The sequence below is a fragment of the Perna viridis genome, chromosome 2 (genome assembly GCF_037379345.1).
Source record: "Perna viridis isolate PV_CMFRI_1.1 ecotype Kerala chromosome 2, ASM3737934v1, whole genome shotgun sequence".
Lineage (NCBI taxonomy): Eukaryota > Metazoa > Mollusca > Bivalvia > Mytilida > Mytilidae > Perna > Perna viridis.
Window position 1 is genome coordinate 68,340,373 of NC_142446.1, and position 24,245 is coordinate 68,364,617.

At 32.5% G+C, this 24,245-nt stretch overlaps 1 long non-coding RNA gene across 1 annotated transcript; it reads left to right on the forward strand.

Annotated features, from left to right (window-relative positions):
* The first annotated feature begins 18,280 nt into the window (after positions 1-18,280).
* Positions 18,281-22,725, forward strand: LOC148626652 (uncharacterized). The gene is made up of 3 exons (XR_015920129.1): positions 18,281-18,336; positions 19,429-19,493; positions 21,887-22,725. It is a non-coding gene; the product is annotated as an uncharacterized LOC148626652 (long non-coding RNA).
* The last annotated feature ends 1,520 nt before the right edge of the window (positions 22,726-24,245 follow it).

Genomic DNA, 24,245 nt, shown 5'->3' on the forward strand with positions numbered 1-24,245 from the left:
GAATCAGAGTAACCATTGGATCAAATAAGCTTACATTGTTCTCAGGTTGGTTATTCAAGCATAACTTGGTCAAATATTTAACACGATCTTTAAGAAGACTTTCATGACTTTCATTTTTTACATTTATGCAACTACATATCACAATCATGATACATACAATTTCATGTGGTTTTTTTTATCTTTCGATTCTACACGTAACTACATTTCTTACATTGTAATCAAATGATTTTTTACAAGTTAAAACGAGGCTACGTCTGGTCATTGCGAATCTAGCTTTATCATTATTGTCATTTATGCCACTGTGTGTAAACATTATACGAACTAGGTATTCGTGAAGAAATTTATTATTCGTTACTTAAAATTAGATCAGATTGAAAACAAATAATATATGAAAGTAAAACCATTTTATCATACGACGATTTCAATTTATGCACTTGCCGCAAATTAATAGTTCAAATGTTTGTTTTTTTTAATTTGTCTCTAATTCCCGGTTATAAGTTGGTTTAAGAATGATAATAACCAAATCTATATATTTTTTTTGCAAATTGGTATGTTTGAAAATATGCAATTAGACAGTTTCCTTGTTTTATTTCGTAATGCTAACACCAACCGTACATGGTCCACATAGATTATACTCGACGTCACATAAATAATGTTTAGGGAGAAGCCGTTTGGTTAAACGAATGAGCAAGTCATTTAAGACAATTTAAATGAGGTAGGTGTCAATAAAGTCGTAGAAAATATTTTTATTCAAATTTTAACAGTATGTTATTTATGTGACGCCGAGTATAGATTTATGACAAATGGTTAGCTTTTAGTATTGATTCATCGCAAATAATAAATCAAACATGTTTCTATTTAAGTGTAAAACATTTGTGTTTCCTCATTTCTAAAAATAACTTATTTAAACGTTCTAAAAATACCTTGTACAACGAACTATATATGTTTTAATAATGAAGAATACTAGATGAATTGGACTGACATGATTTGGTTTTCTATCTGTCCTCCTTTAACATGCTATTGTCACGATTGACCACTTATAAATAAAAATCCAACTTATATATTTTACTGCACGAGGAAATTTAGTAAATACATGCGTGATCTGAGTATGGTGCAGTTACCTTATTAAATGATATTAATTATTACTTACAAATTTATATTTACATCTAACTAACACAATCTGTCAGATATATTTTTAACATCTGCCATAGTTTGAATAATGCACGCTCGAGGACAGACAATAAAGTATGTATGGAATATTGCATAAGTTTTCATTGATATGAGTCTAATTGGTATATCGGACTGTTTACTGTGCCACCGCCTTTACAGAGTGGATCTGCAGTACTGTAGGTAGACACTCACCGGAATTTACTCACTTGCAATGTTACAGGTACCTTTCGAGCAGATCATGCTTGTCTTTCCAGGGCGCGTGATGTCACTAACGATTTGAGTTTATTTTGCAAATGCTTTATTTTTGTGCGATGGTTTATTATGTGTAGTTAAATTTGTTCTGTTAGCTGAATAGTGTATGAAGTTCATCTCTGATTTCCTTTTTTTACGTTTTAGTGATGTAAGTGGAGTTTTATATTTCTGAATCGCCCTTTTGATTAAGTGGTCCGGTATTTGTTAGTCGAAAATAAATCACTGTTATGAAACGTTAAGAGAATGTTAAGAAAACTTGTTCCATGGTTGGCTATGCAAGCTTAGTCAAATATCAAAAACAATTTTATTTCTTATCGATTCCATTTCAACTTATGATTTGATCATTAATCAAGACATTATTCTACTTTGGGATTATTTTAATTACGGACTGTGGACTAATTTACATCATTTCGACACAGTACAAAATATACAAAATAACTGACAAAGACCCAACCAAACATACGATGTATTATAACTCAAGTTCAATTATTGTTGTAGAAACCCGATAGGATTTTATTAAGTTAAATTCAATGTAAGATCTTAAACTTTAATGATGTGGAAATTGTTAGGTAATCAGATGACTTATATTGGACATTTATGCACCTACATAACACAGCCACGACGCATACAATTTCCGGTGTTTTTTTTTTTGTTTTTTGTTTTTTTTTTTCATTTTATACTATAAGTTACAACATTTGTTAAATTGTAATTTTTTAAATCCTTTTTAAGTTAAGACCCGTATATGTCTATTTCATTATCTTTGTTGTCATTTGGAGACACTGAGGTTTTGATGTATATATTGAACGAACTACACATTATAACTCAATATTTAGATGTAAGTATATTTTTGCACGTTTTGAAAATATTCAATTTACAAGTTTACTTTCCTGAGTTTATCTCATTGATGCTTTAATCAACCTTAGACGGTCCACGTCGACTAGATTTATGATAAAGAGTAAGCTTTTAGTATTTATGATTTCAAACTAGCCTTTCAACATGTTTCGTTTTAACGTAAACTATTTGTATTCCCATAATCTAAAAATAACTCCTTGAAGACTTTTCAAAAACACCTCGTGCGAAGAATTTGATATGTGTTTTAATAAAGATTAAATGGGTTGATATAATTTGGTTTCTACTCGACCTCCTTTAGCATTTTTATTATGTCAAAGTATTAGTCGTGATTAACTTTTCTGAATTTTAAACCCAATTGTTACCTTTTATTGCACTAAGATAGTTTAATTAACATATTCATGCCCTGAATTTGGTCCTATAACCTTATTCATCAATTATTACGTACAAAATTTAATTATCAATTCCTAATGCAGACGCTCGATGAAAGAGAGTAAAGATAAAGAAAATTGAAACATAAAGTAACTAAAATCATACATACAAAATAACAAAAGCAAATGAGCAACTCGGACTTCACTACAAACTAGGAGCATTTGAGTTTTAAGCTTACAATAATTGCACATTACGATTTAATAAAGATGGTTAATATGTTAATAGTAATGCCATACAAAATATACACACGAAAGCTACAAGTAGGCTTAACAAGATGTTTATCAGTTTTGTGAATTGTTTGTAATCTGAATAGCCTATATAAAAGCATTTAAAAACGTCTTATGATATCAGTTTCCGGTTTTATAATTGATTAAGACAGATTGTACTATCTATTTAGGTTTACTTTTCGATTTAGCAATATGAATTCGGAAGTTTTGTTATTATCCCCGCAAAAATAGTTTGGTGGGTACATAGGAATCACCCCATCTGTCTGTCTGTCACCATTTGTCTGTCTTTCAACCATTTTATCTGTCCGTAGGCCGGTCTGTTCACATTACTTTTTAGTTCAACTCCTCCTTACCCGATAAAAGGATTTTTTTTTATGAAACGAATAATACATGACGCATTAGTAAATGTGTTCTGGGTTGGCTAGCACTTAATCAGTTATTGATTGTTTTGATCTGTTTTAAGCAAATTTCATATTATGAATAAAATTTAAATATAGACTTATGTAATGACATACTTAATCTGTTGAGCAAATTCATGTCTTTTTATTTGTGAATCAACTGAAACAAAGAAAATCAAGTATCAAATTTCCAGGCAGAGTATTGTTTAACTGTTGGTACATTAATAGGTCAAGGGAACATGTAATATTTCTGGGGTTAACATGAGGCTTATTTTCCAGTAATGTTATTTTGAATATCACAATGAATTGCTAGTTCAATTTGCTTAACAACGTATTTGATGAATCATGAATTCATGTTGCACACATCAATTATTGGCAAAGGCAAAAAATAACGAAACGTCAGTAGTGAAATTACTCAAATACGTCAAAATAAAACAAAACCTTACCTGAACAAAGACGGTAAACTTGTAAGTAACCGAATAAAAGACATAACAAATAAAAACTGAAGAAAAGTAAAATAGCAAGACGTCACACCCCCCCCCAAAAAAAAACAAAAAAACAAAAAGAAAGAAAACTTCGGAATTGACTTAAGTGGTTCAGAAGGATAAGCATGGTCTCATCAGCCATGTCATACTGCTAGTAAGAAAGATCTGGAAAGGGGTACTGTAAAAAAAAAACAATCCACACTTAAAGTATAGTATGTAAAAATAATGGAAATATACCCAAAATAGTCAACATGATAAAAACACTTGAATTTGATCTTGAAAAAATTATAGCATAGAAGTGGTTTCTTTAATTTCAAGTCCATTTTGGAAGGTTCCAACAATAAAAATGATAAAATCCACGCCAACAGAACGATGACAATTCTTCGAAATGGAACTAAAAGTTATGTAACGTCACAAAGACACAATGTTTGACTGTGGACGTATGGAATCGTCGGGGTAAAACAAGTTTTGTAAGTTTTATGAGGCCTTACCAATCACACTTCTAAGGTCAAATTTAAATTGAAATAATAAACATACTCACTAAATTTCACTCAATAAAACATCCAATTATCAACATGTAATACCGCAGTATATACAATATAAACATTCAAAGTGAGGTATCCACACGACGAACGCTTGTAGGAAAGCTAGATAAAAACATTTGTTTTTTTTGTCAAAGAGGAGTAAAAATGTTCACAATATACAGAATTTGTGAACATTAACGTCAATTAGAAATATTTGTATGAAAAAAAATGAAATATATGCTTAATTTTAAGTCGGCTCTCATTTATTTTTATATTTACTTATGCCAACCTTATAGAGATGCATCTGAAATTTAACACATCTAAGACAGTTCTTAAAGTGTCATAGTACAGTTCTAGGGCCACCTGTTTTGACTGTTCTAGCAGAGAAGTCTTTTTTAAACTGTAGAGCAAAAGAGTCAAAAGTTTGGGTGAAGTTCTTGTAAATATGTAAATAATACACACTTTAGGTCGAAGCATTGGTAGTGGGCTAATTAAAATACGTCAAATACAAACACATGGCATGAGCGTGAAGCAACAAATAAAACGATTTGCTTTCACAATGTAGCAAACCGAAGAAAATAAATTAAAAAAAAAACAAAACAAAACAAAAAAATAAAATAAAAAAACAAAACAAAACAAGGGTAAGCTCCTGTTCCGTCAGTGGCATCTGTCTTAAATATTGCTATTGAGTATAATGCAGCTCCCCAACACGGGTCAAGAAGGGTCTCGTCAAAAAGAATTCACACTTGGGCAATATTTTTAACTCAACAAAGTATCATTATGCAAATTAGGTAAGTAAGTGGTGATGGCAGAACATACCCGAAATATAGATACTGAATTAAGATAATAAAACTCACTATAGGAATGGTACAATACTATCTATATGGTTAAAATTAATTTGATCTTAGACTTGATCAACAAATCAAAAGCAATCATGCAAAAAAATTAATATCGTGCCAAAAAACCAAAAACAAAAAAATAACAAACAAACAAACAAAGAAATACTTGAAGATTTCAAAGGAAAGGAAATGTCCCTCTTCGCGTTATAATTTAATGAATTGTTTTCAAATGTTTCATATTTTTTCTTATCTTACCCCATTTGTAAGCTATTTGTCTAACATTAACCCAGAGTTTGTTGTACAAACGATCGTACTTTAGTTTGTTTTGTTGGGCATATGGCAAGGATTGTCATTTTCTATATTAAACAACTTACAATTAAACTTTCAATGCTTTTATTTCAATTATTTATACTCGTGAATTCAAATAAACATAAAAACATTAAAATGTTGCGATTGATTTCCTTTTGCATTCGCTGTATGAACACTCATCTACAAAACTTTTTGAAGTCAACATTCAGAAGGTTAAAGTTATTAATTAACTGATCTTACTTTGGTTGTAAACAAACATCCATATAAAATCAAGGCACTTGAAAAGGTACAGCTGGTTCGTAGTTTAGATAAGCTCATCGATTTCAGTGTAAAAATTGCCATATTATATTTCTATTGAGTCATAATAATTTGCAAATTGTTTATAAAATTTGATTATTTTCAGTTTCGTTTCCCTTGACAAAACTTCATAAACTATATTGAGATCAACATGAAACTGCACACATTGTCATGCTATGTATACTTCCGACTACTTTGGCAATATAGCCAAATTTGATACATGTATCTCATACCAAAATCCCCTTCAATGTATGTCACATCCATAAAAAGTCACGTACTAGATATAAAATCGTTTTGTCCATTGGAGCCGAATATCTTTGTCATCACAAAATGGTTTTGCTGGTTAAGACCCAATACAGTAGATAGCTTAACGGGAAAGGCAAGAGTAATCAAGGGAACCAAGGTTATAGCGGTAATCAAAATAATGCAATCCAGGGACAAAGACCAGACATGGAAAACAGATATACACAACAAAGAACATAAAGTAACTAAAATCATGCATACACGCTACACTGCTCCATCAGATCAAATTGATACAGGGAAGATATGTAAACGTATAGAAAGGTCTGAAAAATTCCCAACGATGTTGGAACTGTCAAATTTGCGATGCAAATTTTTGGTCGTTCCCTCCGCGGGACTCGAACTCGTACCGCTGTGACATCTATGGCAACACCGCCTGCACAAAGTCCAGCGCCCTAGACCACTCGGCTAGCTAGGCTATATAAAAATATAGCTTTCGTTGGCCAGGTCATTCCTCCTCGTAGGATTAATTTAATGATTTGTTGTGACATGCATCATTAATTTGATCCTCTATCCTACATAATAACATCTAAATCAACTGTCCCGTACTACCATACATCGTGCACTAAGTTACAGCCCTAGATTAATCCTACGAGGAGGAATGACCTGGCCAGCGAAAGCTATATTTTTATATAGCCTAGCTGGCCGAGTGGTCTAGGGCGCTGGATTTTGTGCAGACGGTGTTGCCATAGATGTCATATCTTCCCTGTATCAATTTGATCCGATGGTGCAGTGTAGCGAATAGAGTCGTCACATTCTGAGACGTTGTATATATATATATATATATATGATATATCCACTTTCATATTGAAACTCATCCATATGTAGACCCCAGTCTTGATTCTTTGGAAAATAAAAGATACTCAGCTGCTCCGCCTCTGTGACTCCAATGTGAACCACCAGTTCTTACATAGTTTAACCTATCTGCCTACTAAAATACTAAGCATGACTAATAAACATATATTTAAAAAAGTATACCACATAATTTTAAAATCAATAGAATCATTATCAAGTATATAATTTCTTGAAAATGACAAAGACAACACATGTTACATTAATAAAATAAAAATAATGTGTAATTCAAAATTTCATGCATTTACGTACAGTGAAAAATGTAAATCCTGTTCATGTTTTGTAAGTTCGCGACCGTTTGTCGTTCGATGTAAGAGTAGAAATACACCATGTATTTTCCACTGTAATTATCAGTCGGATTGGCATCTTGCAACCCTGTAAATGGCATCTTTAAGAATCATATAACTGACTGTTTTGTTTTGTAGTAGCATGCTTGTCTTCAGTAAGAAAAGTTATTGATTCAATCCTTGATTGGTCATAAATCACAATTCAGTTCCAACGAAAGTCGAGTAAGGATTTGCCAAATTATTATTTTTTTTACAACCCAAACGAAAACAAGTTATTGTTCTGGGTTTATTGTAAATAAATGGCTCACACCAAACTCGTTATATTAATAACCAGCCCTTGTTTAAGCTCGTGAGTTTTGTAAAACTTATTTTAGGAAAAATGTTTGAAAATGATTTATTGCTAAGATTAGCATGCTTATCATGAATTCTTCACTTAGGTTGCAAATCAACAAACTTAATATATGGATTAGAAAGCAACTTATGTTGTCTAATATATGTCGGTAAAACACAAGAATGATTAAACAAAAGAATGTGCGGTCTTCGTCCGGGAATACGAACAGTCCCGTCCTAAGTTAAAACTATCGTAGGGAAAGAGAGGAGTACTGGATACGCTGACTAGGTACTGCAATATCTTACGGATGCAATGATAAAATCAAAAGTTTAGGAAACCTTTCAAACCAATATAACAATAGCATAAATGTTATGAATTTATTTAACAAAAATCCAAGACGGGAAAGGAGTCATGGCCATCGCCGTTATACGTCACCTAAGTAACATGATGTCTCCATAGATGGTCTCCTTCCTTTCAACTCGGCGGGTGTTTCTAGAAAAGCAGAGGACGCTTACCCTACCGGTGTACCTGGTCCATGCTCCCAGTTTTTAGTGGAGTCCGAGTTGCTCATTTGCTTTTGTTACTTTGTATGTGTGATTTTAGTTACTTTATGTTCTTTGTTGTGTATGTCGGTTTTCCATGTCTGGCCTTTGTCCCTGGATTACATTCTTTTGATTACCGCTATAACATTGGTTCTCTTGATAACTCTTTCATACAAAAACCTCTCAGACTTCATCACATTAGAACTAAACTTTATTCTATACCTCTCACTCTTCTACACTGTTTACAAAACAAGTCTTGACACTCCTGTTTCTGACTCTACCTCATCATTATATATTTATAGACTTGTTGCCATCGTTTTAGATATTGGTTTTCACAGACTCCTTAAACCAGTTTGTGTGAAAAGTCAAGATGAAGAAACGATAATTTTTTCCACTACCCTTTGTCAACAAAGGTATCGATGCAATTAATTTGGTTAACATCCTCCATCAAAAAAAAAAAAACGTTACCAACAAAATTTCCCCACATTTCAAAGACAAATCCATATCAATTATTTCATATTCCTATACTTCACCTATTGCATCAAAAATTTTCAATTATTAAGGCTATTGCAGAACTTCGAGATTGAGGGTTTCAAGGCTAAACCACCTGACTGTTCTTGCAAAACTCTCCGTTCAAATATGGTCCTTTCGGTCCCGTCGTTACGGGAGATTTAAGCATCATCGAAAACGAATCTCTGCGTAATATCCTTTCTAAAGGTCCCAAGTACCGTGAACCGCGCTCCATAAATTGGAATTATAAATTTAAAGTTATTATGGATGCAATAAAATGGATAAAATAAGAACAAAAAGACATTGATTCTCTGTCAAAGTGGTTAAAGGCCATGAGGTCTTTAATTTTGAAACGAATGAAAGTTTTAAGTAGGTCAATGAGTGCCAATACTATATCAGTTTTCAAAGACCCCGATGTAGCAAAAATATTGTCCACTATACATGAAAAATATATTTTCGTACCAGCAGACAAAGCCCAAAACAATAATGTTTTTGTCTGCAAAACGTCTTACATCAAATGTTTATTATCAGAGGTAGACGTAGAAATAATAGCACTGATAAGACCTATACTGCTACCAGACTCTCCAAAGAAGAAATGTGGAAAATCATAAATCCTCTTATTGGTCTCTCTACCAAGGTCGATGACTGATTTACCGTCTATGTACTGGATTCCTAAATCCACAAGAATCCATACAAACAAAGTTACATAGATGGATCTGCAAAATGTATCACCAAACCTCTTTCAAAACCTTTAACTTCTATACTCATAGCTGTCAAAGAGGGTTTGCAGTCCTACCACAACACTTGTTACTCCTGTAGTGGTATTAATTTAATGTGGATCCCAAAAAATTCGAAAGATCTTTTGGAGACAGACAATCAGTTCAAGGCTATTGATTTTTCAACACTGTATACTTCTATTCCACATACTCAGTTAAAATCCTGACTCAAAAATATTATTATTGTTGTTTTCCCAAAAAAAGATGGTACACCTAGATAGAAATATATAGTTTATGGAAGAGATTCCTCATACTTTGTAAGATATAATTCCAAATCATCTTCCAAAAATACAGAAAAAGATGTTTACAAAATTCTGGAATTTTTAATCGACAACATATTTGTCGAGTGTGGTGGACGCGTTTTTCAACAAACGGTCGGCATTCCAATGGGAACTAATTGTGCTCCTTAACTTGCTGACCTATTCCTCCACTCTTACGAGGCTGATTTTATACCTGATCTGATCCGAAAGAAAGAATATCATTTGGCTAAATCCTTTAATCTCAGTTTCCGCTATATAGATGACGTATTTTCTTTAAACAATCCTTGTTTTTGTGATTTGATACATCGCATCTACCCCCAAAGAACTTGAGATAAAGGATACTACAGACACTGTGAGGTCAGCCTCATATCTTGACCTACACTTAGAAATCGATGGTAAAGGAAAGCTACTGACCAAACTTTACGACAAACGTGATAACTTTTCATTCAAAATTGTCAACTTTCCTTTCATCTGTGGCAACATCCCTTCAGCACCTGCGTATGCGTGTTCATATCACAATTCATACGTTATGCCAGAGCTTGCCGAAACTACGCAGACGTTTTGTATCGCGCTAGAATTCTAACAAATAGGCTTCTGGAGCAGGGATATGTTGCTTCAAGATTGAAGTCATCACTAAAAAAAGTTTTATGGTCGTTATCATGAACTCGTGGATCGTTACGGTGTATCCATCTGCACCATGAACATTGATTTGTTCAACGTGTCATTGTTTTCCTTTCCTATTTCGTCTAGCCCGGACTTGACTTTTTATGAGCAACTAGAAAAGCAGGGAACGCCTACCCTAACGGTGCACCTGGTCCATGCTCCCAATATTTAGTGGAGTCCGAGTTGCTCATTTGCTTTTGTTACTTTGTTTGTATGATTTAGCTACTTTATGTTCTTTGTTGTGTATGTCGGTTTTCCATGTCTGGTCTTTGTCCCTGGATTACATTCTTTTGATTACCGCTGTAACCCTGGTTCCCTTGATTACTCTTCCATATCTAAGGAACGACTGTTTTTGGTCTATGAAGAATGAACTTCGATCACGTGGTGGAGACTAAATTACACACATGAGAAGCATGAGTTTTTTTTTCAAATAAACCTAAAAAATATAACAGTCATTCCTCATAATTTAATTTAAATACCAAAATTCAACGAGTTAATCATTAAAATATTTGATGACGTCACAGTCATGACAAAAGTTGGTCTATGAGATGATGTACGAATTTATTTATCCAATTAGAATGCGTGCTACTTCTGAAATTGAATTATGAGTAAATAACTTTTGAAACATGTTGACATTAGTTGAATACAATTCATTAACTTGGTGTTGAAGGTTTTGAATCTTTATTTGTGTTATTGAGTTTTTATAACAAATGAGTTCAGTGCGTCTTATCTTCAGAATCAGAAATACCTGATAACCGCAATAATGAAACTAAAGGGCAATACCGGTTTTTTTCTGATTAAACATTGTCACGTGGTTCAATTTACTTTTCGTCAAGAGGAAGCTCCTGTGTCATTCACTGTTTATCTTACGCTACAATCATTAGCACTACCAGCATTAATTTCGTTTGATAATCTATTCGATAGTTTTTCATTTACTCATTTGTGATTCCTGACTAAGGACTCTTTTGGCAATATGGGCAGACAATCAAAACGGAAAGGAACGCCAACATGCGGGAAGGAACAGAAAAAAACATATATCAAAGACAACAAGACATGATTCATGGCAGCAGAAAAACAAGGGGTGCATAAAACAGAGACGAACACCGTAGAAAGGCCATGGAACCAAGATGTTAGTGTGGAAACCAAAATTCAGCAGGTAACAGTGGGAGAGGCCTCTTGAGGAAAATAATCAAAAGGTACACGTAATAGTATTTTGGGAGACACGGGCGGTTTTAATATAATTGATTATAGGACAACATATTCCGGAGAGTGAAGCTTCTCACTATTAGAAAGCAAGCGCGTTCGTTTGGGTAGTCATGTGCCAGATAAGTTAAAGGGGAAAATATGGGATAAGTTCTTTGATCTTTCCTTGTTACTCAAATCTGCAAATGAGTTTGAATATATGGGATAAGCTTGCGATTATAGATGGCAGTATAGTTTTAAAGAAACATGTAAAAAGCAATTCAATTTTGAATATCAGTACATGAATATCTGCATTTTTCGGTTTTTATCAATATTTCTTAAAAGGCACCGAACAAGGCTCAAGAGTTACTGAAGTATATGCAGGATATATGTTCCGCTGCAGCTTCCTATCCTAGCGCATCGGTTTAAATAAGATATGATGTACAGTTTCATGTTGGTGATTAAATACAGGCAGATGTACTTAGAAGAAACGCTGCAAATTCAGTCACATCTGCAGCAAGTGTGCGGGTAAACTTACATTTTGACAGTGAAGGAAAACTTTGGGAAAGAAATTAAAGCCGACAGGGTCATCGGGCCTTTCCAATGTCGCCAGCTCCCTAATTTTATAATTTTGTTCGCTTCAGTTTCAAAGAAAATTATGTATTTCGATTAACACCCCATTTGACATACCGAGCAGAATTTTCAGTCAACGGTTTTTATTGACGAAAAATATTGCACGGTGCGGTATTTAAGTATCGATGGAGCTGTCGAAATGAGTCAAGGCTAAGGGTGAAATGGTGAATATGGAATATGTGGAATTAAACACGCTTTCCAACTCCTGCCTGTTTATTGGGTTTATATATAGAACGTGAATACTGTCGATGGTTGAACGTGAATACTGTCGATTGTTGTGCCGACAAGTTATTTAAGAGATTAATAGAGTTGGTGGTAAAGTCTAAATGTCGATCTTAAGTTATTCATTGTTTAGATGATTTCATATTCGGTGGTCAATAAAATCAATGTATAAGCAATTAGTTTATATTTGAACTATCTAAAACAAGGGCGTAATCAATTTTATTTGTCAATATTTGTTTCCATTTATTGACTTTAAAGACAAGCTTATTACATTTATTATCTATTTAAAGGCATGGCAAATACATATCTTATGCAACAAAATTGTTTTGTTTATTTTGTAGTTCTTTAAATTTTTTTAATGATTTGCATAAAACATTTTTGTTCAATATTCTTTAAAAAACCGTATTGTGTATGTTTTCAATTATAGTCACGTTTAAGATTATGAAGCATTGTATATCTGTAGATAAAGAAATATATGCATTTGAATAGTCCAGATATATATATATATATAAAGGTCTGAAAAATTCCCAACGATGTTAGAACTGCCAAATTTGCGAAGCAAATTTTTGGTCGTTCCCTCCGCGGGACTCGAACTCGTACCGCTGTGACATCTATGGCAACACCGCCTGCACTAAGCCCAGCGCCCTAGACCACTCAACCAGCTAGGCTATATAAAAATATAGCTTTCGCTGGCTGGGTCATTACTCCTCGCAGGATTAATCTAGGGCTGTAACTTAGTACTCGATGTATGGTAGTACAGGACAGTTCATTTTAGATGTTATTATGTAGGATAGAGGATCAAACTAATGATGCATGTCACAACAAATCAATATTATACAAACGTCTGAGACGAAAGCTATATTTTTATATATTTATATATCTCTGGACGAGTTCGAGTCCCGCGGAGGGAACGACCAAAAATTTGCTTCGCAAAGTTGACAGTTCTATCATCGTTGGGAATTTTGTAGACCTTTCTATACGTTTATATATCTTTCCTGTATCAATTTGATCCGATGGAGAAGTGTAGCGAATAGAGTCGTCACATTCTGAGACGTGTGTTTATATATATATATTAAAAATAAAAAAAAAAAAAAAAACGTATAATGTACCAAATATCAAGATGTACACATTTTAAAACGCAAAATGATATGTTCTCCATGAACTATTTTTCGAAAAGCAAGTTGGTGAAAGGCATTTTAACCATTTTAAGTAACACAAATTTAAAATAATAAACATTATTCCCATTCAAAATGCAAGTTACATTTACAACAAGTAATTTTTTATGCCCAATTATGGGAGAGATAATAAAGAAGAAAAAAAGATTCGTAGCATAGTTTCCTCACAAATGAACAGCATACAACCACTTTATTGTCTCAATGAGGAACCACACCGACCAGGAGGTGAACGCTTAAGTACTATTAAAATCATGTTTGTTTTAATTTTTTTTAAACCCTTTTTGTTTTTATTTTTGTTTTGTGTTGTTTTGTTTTTGTTTGTCTTGTTTTTTGTCGCCTATTTGACTTCAAGCAGGTAAGAAGTCAATACAGATGTGGTGAAAATGCCTTTATATGAATGAGAACGTATGTAAAATTTTAGAGTCAAATGATGCATAACTTATTAGAAATAGTATAGATGAAAAACCAACAAGACACGGTAAAGAAATTGTGCAACCATAAAGGTATGATAAGAAAAGTCTGACATCACAAAAATATATTTAAAATCGGAAACTCTTGAACGGCTAAATGACTTAGTTGAATCTTATCTGTGTGTATTTTGTTGTTTCTTGTACATTTATTTCAACTTTTTTTAAAAATGTATACTATAAATATCTTGAGTAATTCACATTGACAGCAATATTGTAAAGTCGTGACGATAACGTTATTTATCGGTCAACTGTACTCTTTCCCTTAATCTTCTTGTCAGATATTTTTCTTATCTCTCGTACATGACCAGATATGTGAAAATATACATCAAAACTTTGAGGGTGATTATGACGTCAACACATCTTTAGAGTTTTCAACGAAAATGACGTCACACACTCCAACAATTTGTAGTTAAAGTTCCTGAATTTTTGCTAATGTACATTGTCATATTTTTTTTGTAAAATTCGTTTTTTCCTTATACACGCTATATATGTGTAACTGACGCAGCGTAATTGCGCTGATCTATTTTTATATCAAATTTTCACGGGAAAAACCCACAATATGTCATATATATTTAAATGATGGTAACATATTTGTGTTGTTATTTGATCTTAAATCAGCTCTTGTTTTAACAAGCAATTAACCCAATTACTAGTGTAATTGCTTTGTAAAATGCTTTGTGACTCACGTTTAAAAATAGAGAACACGGATAAACAACAACGTAGATATTAGGCATTATAAAGATTCGTAATAACGGAAAACAGCAAAACAACTTATCTTTCTCTGATCAGAACATAAAACCATAAAGCTATTTTAAGACATAATATTTTAGGGATATTTTTTAATCTTCTTAATGTAATAGATTGTTTTCTAGCGAGCACCGCGAAGCGGTGTGGGCTCTACGATTATTACATGTACTATCTAAATTTCCTTTAAGGTTCCCTAATATACTAACGAAAAACAGTCCTGTCCCGGAAGTAACAAAAGGTGACTTCCATACGAATAAAATTCATCGCTTCCTCAAATAAAAAAAAAATAAATATATATATATTAAGATAACGTTTCAGTAAAAATAAATTAATCTTTTCTGATAGTTTTTACTTATTAAAAGAATTGAATATGATATTTTAAAAAGTTCGGGGAAAACGTAGATGTACCTACGTAGTATCCCCACTATTCTACTGTTGTTGTTGTCAAGAACCTAACCTGCCTTGGAAAAATATATCTCCGATTGTATTATCCAAATCGAAGCATAGCTTTTCTAAGATAGGGAAGTCAATCATTTTCTTGTTTTGAATTTGCAGCTGTCAATTGCATCTGAATTTTGTTTACGTCACATGATATGTGTAAAATATTCCCACCATTCGTGTAGAACTGTTCTATTTCCTGTGTCTGTTCAAATTGATCTGACGGTCTAAAACTGAAAAGGATGTTGCTAAAGATGCCCTTAAGGGTAAAAAAATTAATGTATGACGAAGTGCTATAAAGTTATCGACCATTTTGAAAGCGAGGGGAAAGGGGGATGGGGTTAGGATTTTGGAAAAAAAATTTTTTTTAAAGTTACTCATTCATGGAAAAGATCCCCATTAAGGCAGATTTGAAAATAAAAATATTTATTTCGCTTGCTGCTGAAATATAAATAAAAATATAGCACTTACGAAACAAAAAAAAATTCCCCAGACCCCTCCCCTTTTTATAATGTCTTTTATTATTTTACGAGTACAAACTGAACCTTAAGAAAAAATACATTCCTAATCATTCATCTACAGGAATTTAAATTGTAATACCGAGTAAGAATCTTTACTTTGTTCTTATCGTTACAAAAACATAATGTTCATAGTTCACACATTAAATTTTGTTAAATTGTTACCAAAAATATCTTAGAGGATGTAAAACTGTAGAATACACAACAAATACCAAATAGACTCAACTTCATCCGCGGGTTACAAAACTGAACTTGTATACAGGATAATAGTTTGATTTTGATACTGACGATATCAAATTCTAAAGTAACTATTATTCTGTTTTTCGGTAATCAAAAAATTGTAATCTTGATGATTTTAAATACTTTTATTCTTATTTATTGTAAATGATTTAATGACCACTTTGGTGTTCAGTTATTTTAATAACTAGTCTAAAATAATATAATATTGATATTTCATTTTATATTATCTTTCTAAACATTTGTACAAATGTATTGTTTAGATATACTTGACAACTGTTAAAAGTTTTGAAAGAGGTTTGGTGGTACATTTTGCAGTAATGAAACGTTGTTTGTATTATTCTTGTGGAGTTTAGGAATCCAGTACATAGACGGTTAATCGCAGTCATCGTCTTTGGTAGAGAGACCAACAGAGGATAGTACAGATTGATGGTTATCCACTACCTCTTCGTTGGAGATTGTAATGGCAGAATAGGTTTTACTATTTTCTACGTCTACCTCTAATAATAAACATTGGATGTAATGAAATTAGTACTTGCATGTGGATTTCCTCTGGTTTTTGGTTGAATTTTGAAGGAGATGAACGAACGATGTTCTTTAAATTTACAAACTTGTACAGCAAGGACTATATTTATGTAAAAAAGATGGCATATGAAAACCGAAAAAAGGCATTAGTCAGTCGGTGGATTTTTTCTGTAAATTATACTTTATAACTACTCTATCTTTGGCGTGTCTGAATTCAATAAGGATTGTACTTAAATAATACAAAGATCAGATAAATCAGGAAGTTTACAGCAAGTTTTCTTTTTAAATAATTCACATGCAGTTTAGTTCCCTTTAAAAAAATCTTTTGATCTGTTTACTTTTAAAATCATTTCTAAAGCCATGTACTATACATTTCTTTATTATAGTATAAGTTGTGAAGAGACAGAATGAACGATACATACAAAATATAAATAAGTAAAAATAGTCTCATTAAAAATTTCAAAAGGGAACTAGGGCGTGACAAAAAGATAAAAATGCGTTACAATATTACAACATGTTTAAGGTGGTGTATAAGTATAGAAATTCGGGTGGTTTATATTAGTACGATATAGCAAGGATAACCAGAAGTAGATCCCCAATAGTTTTAATTCATACCGATATTGTATCCAAGTAGTTACTCTACAACAACACACATAAGTATGGGATTTGTATTAAATATTAAATTTCTTATTGGTGTGATGCCTTTAAAGCTTGAACATTCCACAAAAGCTTGCATATTTAGAATTTAAGACAAAATCAATATTTGAAACTTCGGATTTTATGTTAAAATAACCCCATATTTAAAATGTTTAACACAGGAACTGGTATACGTCCGGTCTGATTGTGATGATCCACCATACTTCGACATAAGTAATATTTCAACCGTCAAAGGTAGAAGTGGGTGACTTTTTTTAACATTATGGGAAAAAAAACCGGGACAATATCATTATCTTTAAAGTCGTAAGCAATTGCAACATAAACAAAGTGTCTAGCTCTTGTAAGTCCAGGAATGATGATACTATTCGTCCCTTTATCAGACCATTTCCTGAAAGCTACCCCTAAAGAGTCATTGTCTGTCCATACAAGTTTGCTGTCTAAACCAAAACAAGCTAATTTTTGGATTTACGATCACAATTGTACAATATTAAGTTCACAAATCAGTGTGTATGAATTCGAAATTTTATTCGTGCTCTATCTATGAGAACGTCTAAATAGATAAATATGCAATGTTTCTATAGCAATAATGTATATGTGTTTTTTTTTTTAATTGTATCATTTAAATTAGAAGACAACAGCATAGGAATGATATAGTCAATGTTACACATAACAGTTCATCATATTTAATGTGATGCATCAAAAGAAATGTAAGGATATAAGATAAACTAAATATCGCTAGCAATATTTTAAATCGAATTAAAAAACTGAACACAAAACAGTAAAAAGAACGCGCAAAAATAAAGAAAAAACACGACGTGTTTGAAGACCCACCTTTAAGTTTTTCGACGTCAACATTCATATGAATTGAACTAAAGTGACTACACCACCATCTTAAGGCTTTATTGAAGCCTATTGAAGAATCAAATTCTGGAATAAAAGTTGAACAAATAAAATTATCTTTACCGCTATTGTGTATATATATGACTGTGACAGTCCTTCCTCAAAAGGCAAGCAACGAAAAAATTAACTTCAACAGGTCACCACAGTCTTTAATAATGGGCAAAATCCATACCATAAAGGATGCTGTAAAATGCCCCAAAATGAATGAAGTTAAATTATTCAGAAAGACGACCTACTCTATAGAAAAAACATAAATCAGATAACAATGAACATAAAAAACATCGACAACCACTGGACTACGGGTTCCTGGCTTAGGACAAACACACAAAGTATGTGAAGACGTTAAACTTGTTGATTAGTGCTCACCCTTCCCCTTACCAAGGATTCGAAAATACAACAATGAAAAATTTTAAAAACTTTAAAAATCTGTTCATTCAATGAAAACATGTAATAAAATATCTATGTAAAACAAAGATCTCCGTGCAAATGCATATATAAAAGTAATGACAAGAAGTAGAGTAAATAGAGTTAATTGATGTTTTATTTATTAATAAAAGAGCCAATGTTAGAACTAATTAAAACATCACAATTATACTGTGTCGGATAAGTTTTTTTTTCAAATATTTGTTCAGACAAAAAGAATTATGTTTTAAATTTCCAGTTTATTTGTTTCATTACCATAAAAACTTGCATGTGAAATCCCATTTTGATTAAGTTGAATCCAAACCTTAGCATCAAATATTTATTTAATGCAAAAATTTAGTAAAACTCTAAAAACAATTCTGGTAACGAAAACCTCAACTCAACAATTTACCGTTAATACAGAGATTTTCTTCATTAAAATATAGAACATCGCTACATATATGGGAATATAAAACAAATGAAAAAAATATCACATGTGACATCGATTGTACATCGTGAATCACCTCTACCATAGACAGTATCTGAATTTTATCAGGACAGATACTTTAAAATCGGCAAAAAATACCGACGCCTCAGCAGTGGGACAAATTAAATACGTAAAAGTCCGAACACATGACTTATATGTTGACATATGAAACAGAGACGATCTATATAGACAGCGCAACCAACCGAATAGAAAAGACCACACACAAAAACTAGAAGTTAAAACCTCGTTTGAATTGATGGATTGATATTATACACTTAAGAAAAAAAACGCTTTGAATCAGGAAGTTGTATTGGAATTGTTATCATATTTTACAAGAAATTTTAGTACATTACAAGGAACATACAGGAAGGAAAACTTCCCTGTTTGATAAATAGGACTATTAAATCTTTATCTTAAATTAAATCCACGTAGTATTTACCCAAATTGTAACTATTTACACAGCTTTAAAGTTTAAATTTAAGCATATAAACAGAGCATATCATATTTAAATGATTTGTGATTTTTATTTTAGAAACATTTGAATCGAAGCAACTGGTGGTACAGCAAAGGTATCAGAGGGTATTCACCAGCCCAATAGTAAGATTTGTCTGAGTCAAACTATATATCGTAATTTTTCCGAAATTATTTGAAACACCTAACACCCTTGAGCTTCATTCCTTACATTAAGTATTCTAGCTACAATAATGTAGCACCTTTGAAATATTTAATTAGAACGTTTTTGGACTACTTGTGTAAAAAGCATTTTTGGATCTTGACCTTCCTATGTATTTGGTTTTCATACGGCTAAGGAGATAATATGTCATGACGCACGCATATATCATACCAAAATTTGTGAAATTTATATGATTGGTATGATTGAATTTATATAAGAATATTAAACCTATGATAAAAAATCTACTATCTTTAATACCTGATTTTATTTTCTTCTCAGTCATTAGCATCTATTATAAATTTTAAAAAATGCATTCAATCAGATCCTTGCTTGACCAACGTGTAAATGTTAGCATTTATAACTGATCAGCAATCATTTGATATAAATATATGTTTTAAGTTATTGTTATAGCTGATGCAGTCTTAAAATAAGGTGATCTGTTTATCGTAAGAAAAACTTAAATGGGATAAATTGTTATGTCTGTATTCATATAGCCGTTATCATAAATATGTTTGCATATGAATATTTTAAGGGTCAACCGAAAGTGAAAAATAAAATTTTAAATAAAGAATACGTTATGCCAAAAGGAAACATTTTTAATTTGATTTGTTCATACCAACATTTATCACACTAACGTACCTACATGCATTTATCTGTAATACTATTTTTAACTCACAATGTAACGAAATAAACAAACAAAATAAATAAAACAAAAACACGAAACAAAAACAAAACAAAATAAAACATATTTCTCATATTATTCACGTGTCTGTGAGTTTTCTTACCTGCCCTATCAGCTCGGGTAAGAAGTCTGGCTAGTTCATGCAGCACACTTTTCGTCTATTTACCGTTCTGATACTACTAAACAAAGTATCCTGAGCAGTACAAATAGAACCAAGGTAATTGCACGTGACACAGATGCAGTTGTTGGCCAATAACTTGAAAATATTGTTTGTTATGGCCCTCTGTGTTGCAGACGCTATATGTGTTTGGTTGTAAATATAAAGCACGACTAGCACACGGAATAGAAGAACATTCACAACAATTGTTGCGATTATTATCTTCTGGGTGTATTTTTTCTCGCGTAATAAAAGTTTGCCAACAGAAATAGCTTAAGCGTCGGAGTACTATAATACAATATATAACAATGTTTAACTATATGTGTTTTACTACCACAAAGGTGAAATCAACATACTGGTATTTATTAATAAATAATTCATAGGATAAATTTGAGTTTACTTCATATGCTACAAGTCAACCGAAAAAAAAATATTATGATATTATGAAATTATGGACCAGTAAACGCGAGAAAAGGTTTATTCAAAATTCTGTGTTTTGTGCTGTGATATATCAAAATGTATCTCTGGCGTATGCAGAATTATTCCTTGCAAGAACAAAAGTTTAATTACAAATTTCCCAAACTGATAAAACCTAGATAATACTCAAAAATGAATAGTCAGAAAGGAAACTCTGAATAACGAATGGAAATATCAATTTCAAAACCAGACAGTTGGAAAAAATTTGCGCTGACTTGGTACAGGTATTTCTGGTGAAAAATAATATCAAAGGTATTGTTAAAGCAACAAACTTTGAAAATTTGCCTCTGTCAATATAAACGAAAACAGTTAAGTAGAGAAACCAAACGAGCAAGTGAATATGATTGTTGTAAGAGCAAATGAAACTTGTCATATTGTTCAAACTGAAACTATCTATGCTGATGGTGACTCCCTTATTTACAATTCAAATAAACTTGTAACTATTTCCTCTGGATTCCTTTCAATTAAGTCCGTTTTGGATGTGACTATTTGTGATGGAAACAATTCGAATATGAACATATTAAAATGTTAAATTTTATTTGGTTAAGCCAATTTTCAACCTTAATCTACATACAATATTATGCATAAAAGAAGCAAGTTGTGATATGAATACTCCATAGGCAGGAGCCGAAGGGATGTTGCCACAGATGAAAGGAAAGTTGACAATTTTGAATGAAAAGTCATCACGTTTGCCGTAGTTTGGTCAATAGTTTTCCTTTACCATCGATTTCTAAGTGTAGGTCAAGATATGAGGCTGACTTCACAGTGTCTGTAGTATCCTTTATCTCAAGTTCTTTTGGGTAGATGCGCTGTATCAAATCCCCGAAATTAGGATTGTTTAAAGATAATACGTCATCTATATAGCGGAAACTGAAGGATCTAGCCAAACGATATTCTTTCTTTCTGATCAAATCAGCTATAATGAAAAAAGGGTTCTTAATTCATGATGTATTTTTCCTTGTTTGTTCTTTCTAGCATGTTCGTTATATTTGATATTTCAGTATTCCCCATTAGTTAGTGTTTCAGTCCACATTTGCTCCTTTAAGAGCGAACATGCTTTCAAAACCCTAAACTGGGATGATCATTTTAGCAGAATGGAACATAAAGTCTATGGAGAGGAAAGGGATGTCAATGGAACTCGATTTCGAACGGTTATTATTAGTACATATTCCACGGATAACGCCAAGACGATTATGCCACACACTACAAAGAACAATAAAAGACAAATATCACGATGAGCATGCCGGACTCTACTAAAAACTGTGTGAATATATAAGGTGCACCGATAGGGTAAGAAGATATTCATTGAAAATTGTATATTTTGTTTGACTTGTTTGTATCATTTTTTGTAACAGCCCCATTTTAAAAACCACATGGATTTGCATTCTATTTTTATTGATTTATTTATTGTAAATGTTTTTGTTTTGTTGTTAATGCGGAGAATAGACAATCAGATGCAAGAAAACTGGCAGTAAAATTTATAGCCCATCTCCAACCTTATCATCTTGACAATTCTTCATAAACTTTCTTCTATGGCTTTAGATGTATACAAAGAGCAATCAAATGAACCAAGACTGTATACAAAGTTGTTTTCTACATTTTATTTATGAATGAGATAACCAGCGAAAAAAACTAAATCCGTCGCCATAGATATTTTCTGCAAAACGACCGTTCGGATGCAAAACCCTGACAACGTCTCCTTCCTTTAAGTTCAATACTTAGCTCATTGTTCCTGTTAGAGTAACCCCCTTATATGTGTAGGATTTTGATATCATGTCAAAACTTTTATACAGCGAAAGGACTAGTGCAGTTCCTCCTCATATATTTCGAAACGAGCATACGAAATAGTACATGCCATCCACCGAAGTATTGAAATATCCTGTGTGTGCGTTGTAGGTGTTGCCGTTTTGGTCATAACTTGATCGAAAACCACAGTTTGACCAGACCCCAACGTAGCTTTTATTTTTGTCAATCTTGCATGGAAACCAATACTTTGACTCTTTTTCAAAGGCAATGTTTCCTTGAATATAAAAGAAAGACAAAATGTTCAGTGGAGTCATTGATGTTATGTATGGTTATTATTGACAGACCCATTAACCATACAAACGTTTAACATGATTCATCTATATACTTAAATCATATATTCTATTGGTAAAATAACAGTCGTACACTAACATAAATTGTGCAAGGACAGAAATAATTGCTTTTTCTCATAAGAGGAGACTGAGCTACTCGTACAAATATTGGTAAAATATGATAGGTCATGTAGTCTGAATGTGCCTTAAATTTCATGACAGCCATCCCAAAATGATAATACCTGCTTCAGCGTCTTCACAGAAATATTTGCAATACTTCATTATCGCCTTCGTTACAGATAGTTTCGTTGCCTATGACACAAGGCATTAGCATTATATAAGGCTTTGACGGTCAATTTACCTTGAAAAAGCAACATTCGTATGACCACAACATTAGAAGATGTACAATGTTCATAATTTTACATGCATGCTATTGTCTATTTTAATATTAAGAAATTTAACGAATTCTAGTGATGTCTACATTGATATAAATAGATGCAAATCTACATTTGACATCACCAATACAGACTGAATACGCATGTCAGTACCACTATGCTCTTGTTTATCCCTTGATAAAAGTAATCATTGTTTAATTCTATTCGTGCATTAAGATTGACAGTGTTACAGTACCTCCGGTTTTTAGCTTTTGTTTAGAGACTCATTGCGGTTTTCACCGAAGCCGCTGAGTCAGGACCCCTAAACAATATAATTATCTACATACCAATTATATATATATATAACGTCTCAGAATGTGACGAATCTATTCGCTACACTGCTCCATCGGATCAAATTGATACAGGGAAGATAACGTAAACTTATAGAAGGGTCTGAAAAATTCCCAACGATGTTAGAACAGTCAAATTTGCGAAGCAAATTTTTGGTCTTTCCCTCTGCGGGACTCGAACTCGTACCGTTGTGACATATATGGCAACACCGCCTGCACTAATTCCAGCGCTCAAGACCACTCGGCTAGCTAGGCTATATAAACATTGTATTGAATAATCTTACTTTTATTATTTTTCTATTCTTAGACTCATGTTCTTGACGAAACTTGGTTTCTCATATCTTTAAAGAGTATTTCATGAATAAATTTATTGTGAATTTAAACGCAGAATCTGGATCTTTTTACGTTACTGGTGTTTTATCACTCAAATAAGAGTCAGTAAAATCGTATAAAATTGGTCCTGGAGAGAGTTTTATTCTAACTGGTAAAGTAAATAAAGAGTATCCAGTCCATTTTTTATCACATTTTGCGACGATGTTCTGAGAATAGTTTCACAGCGGC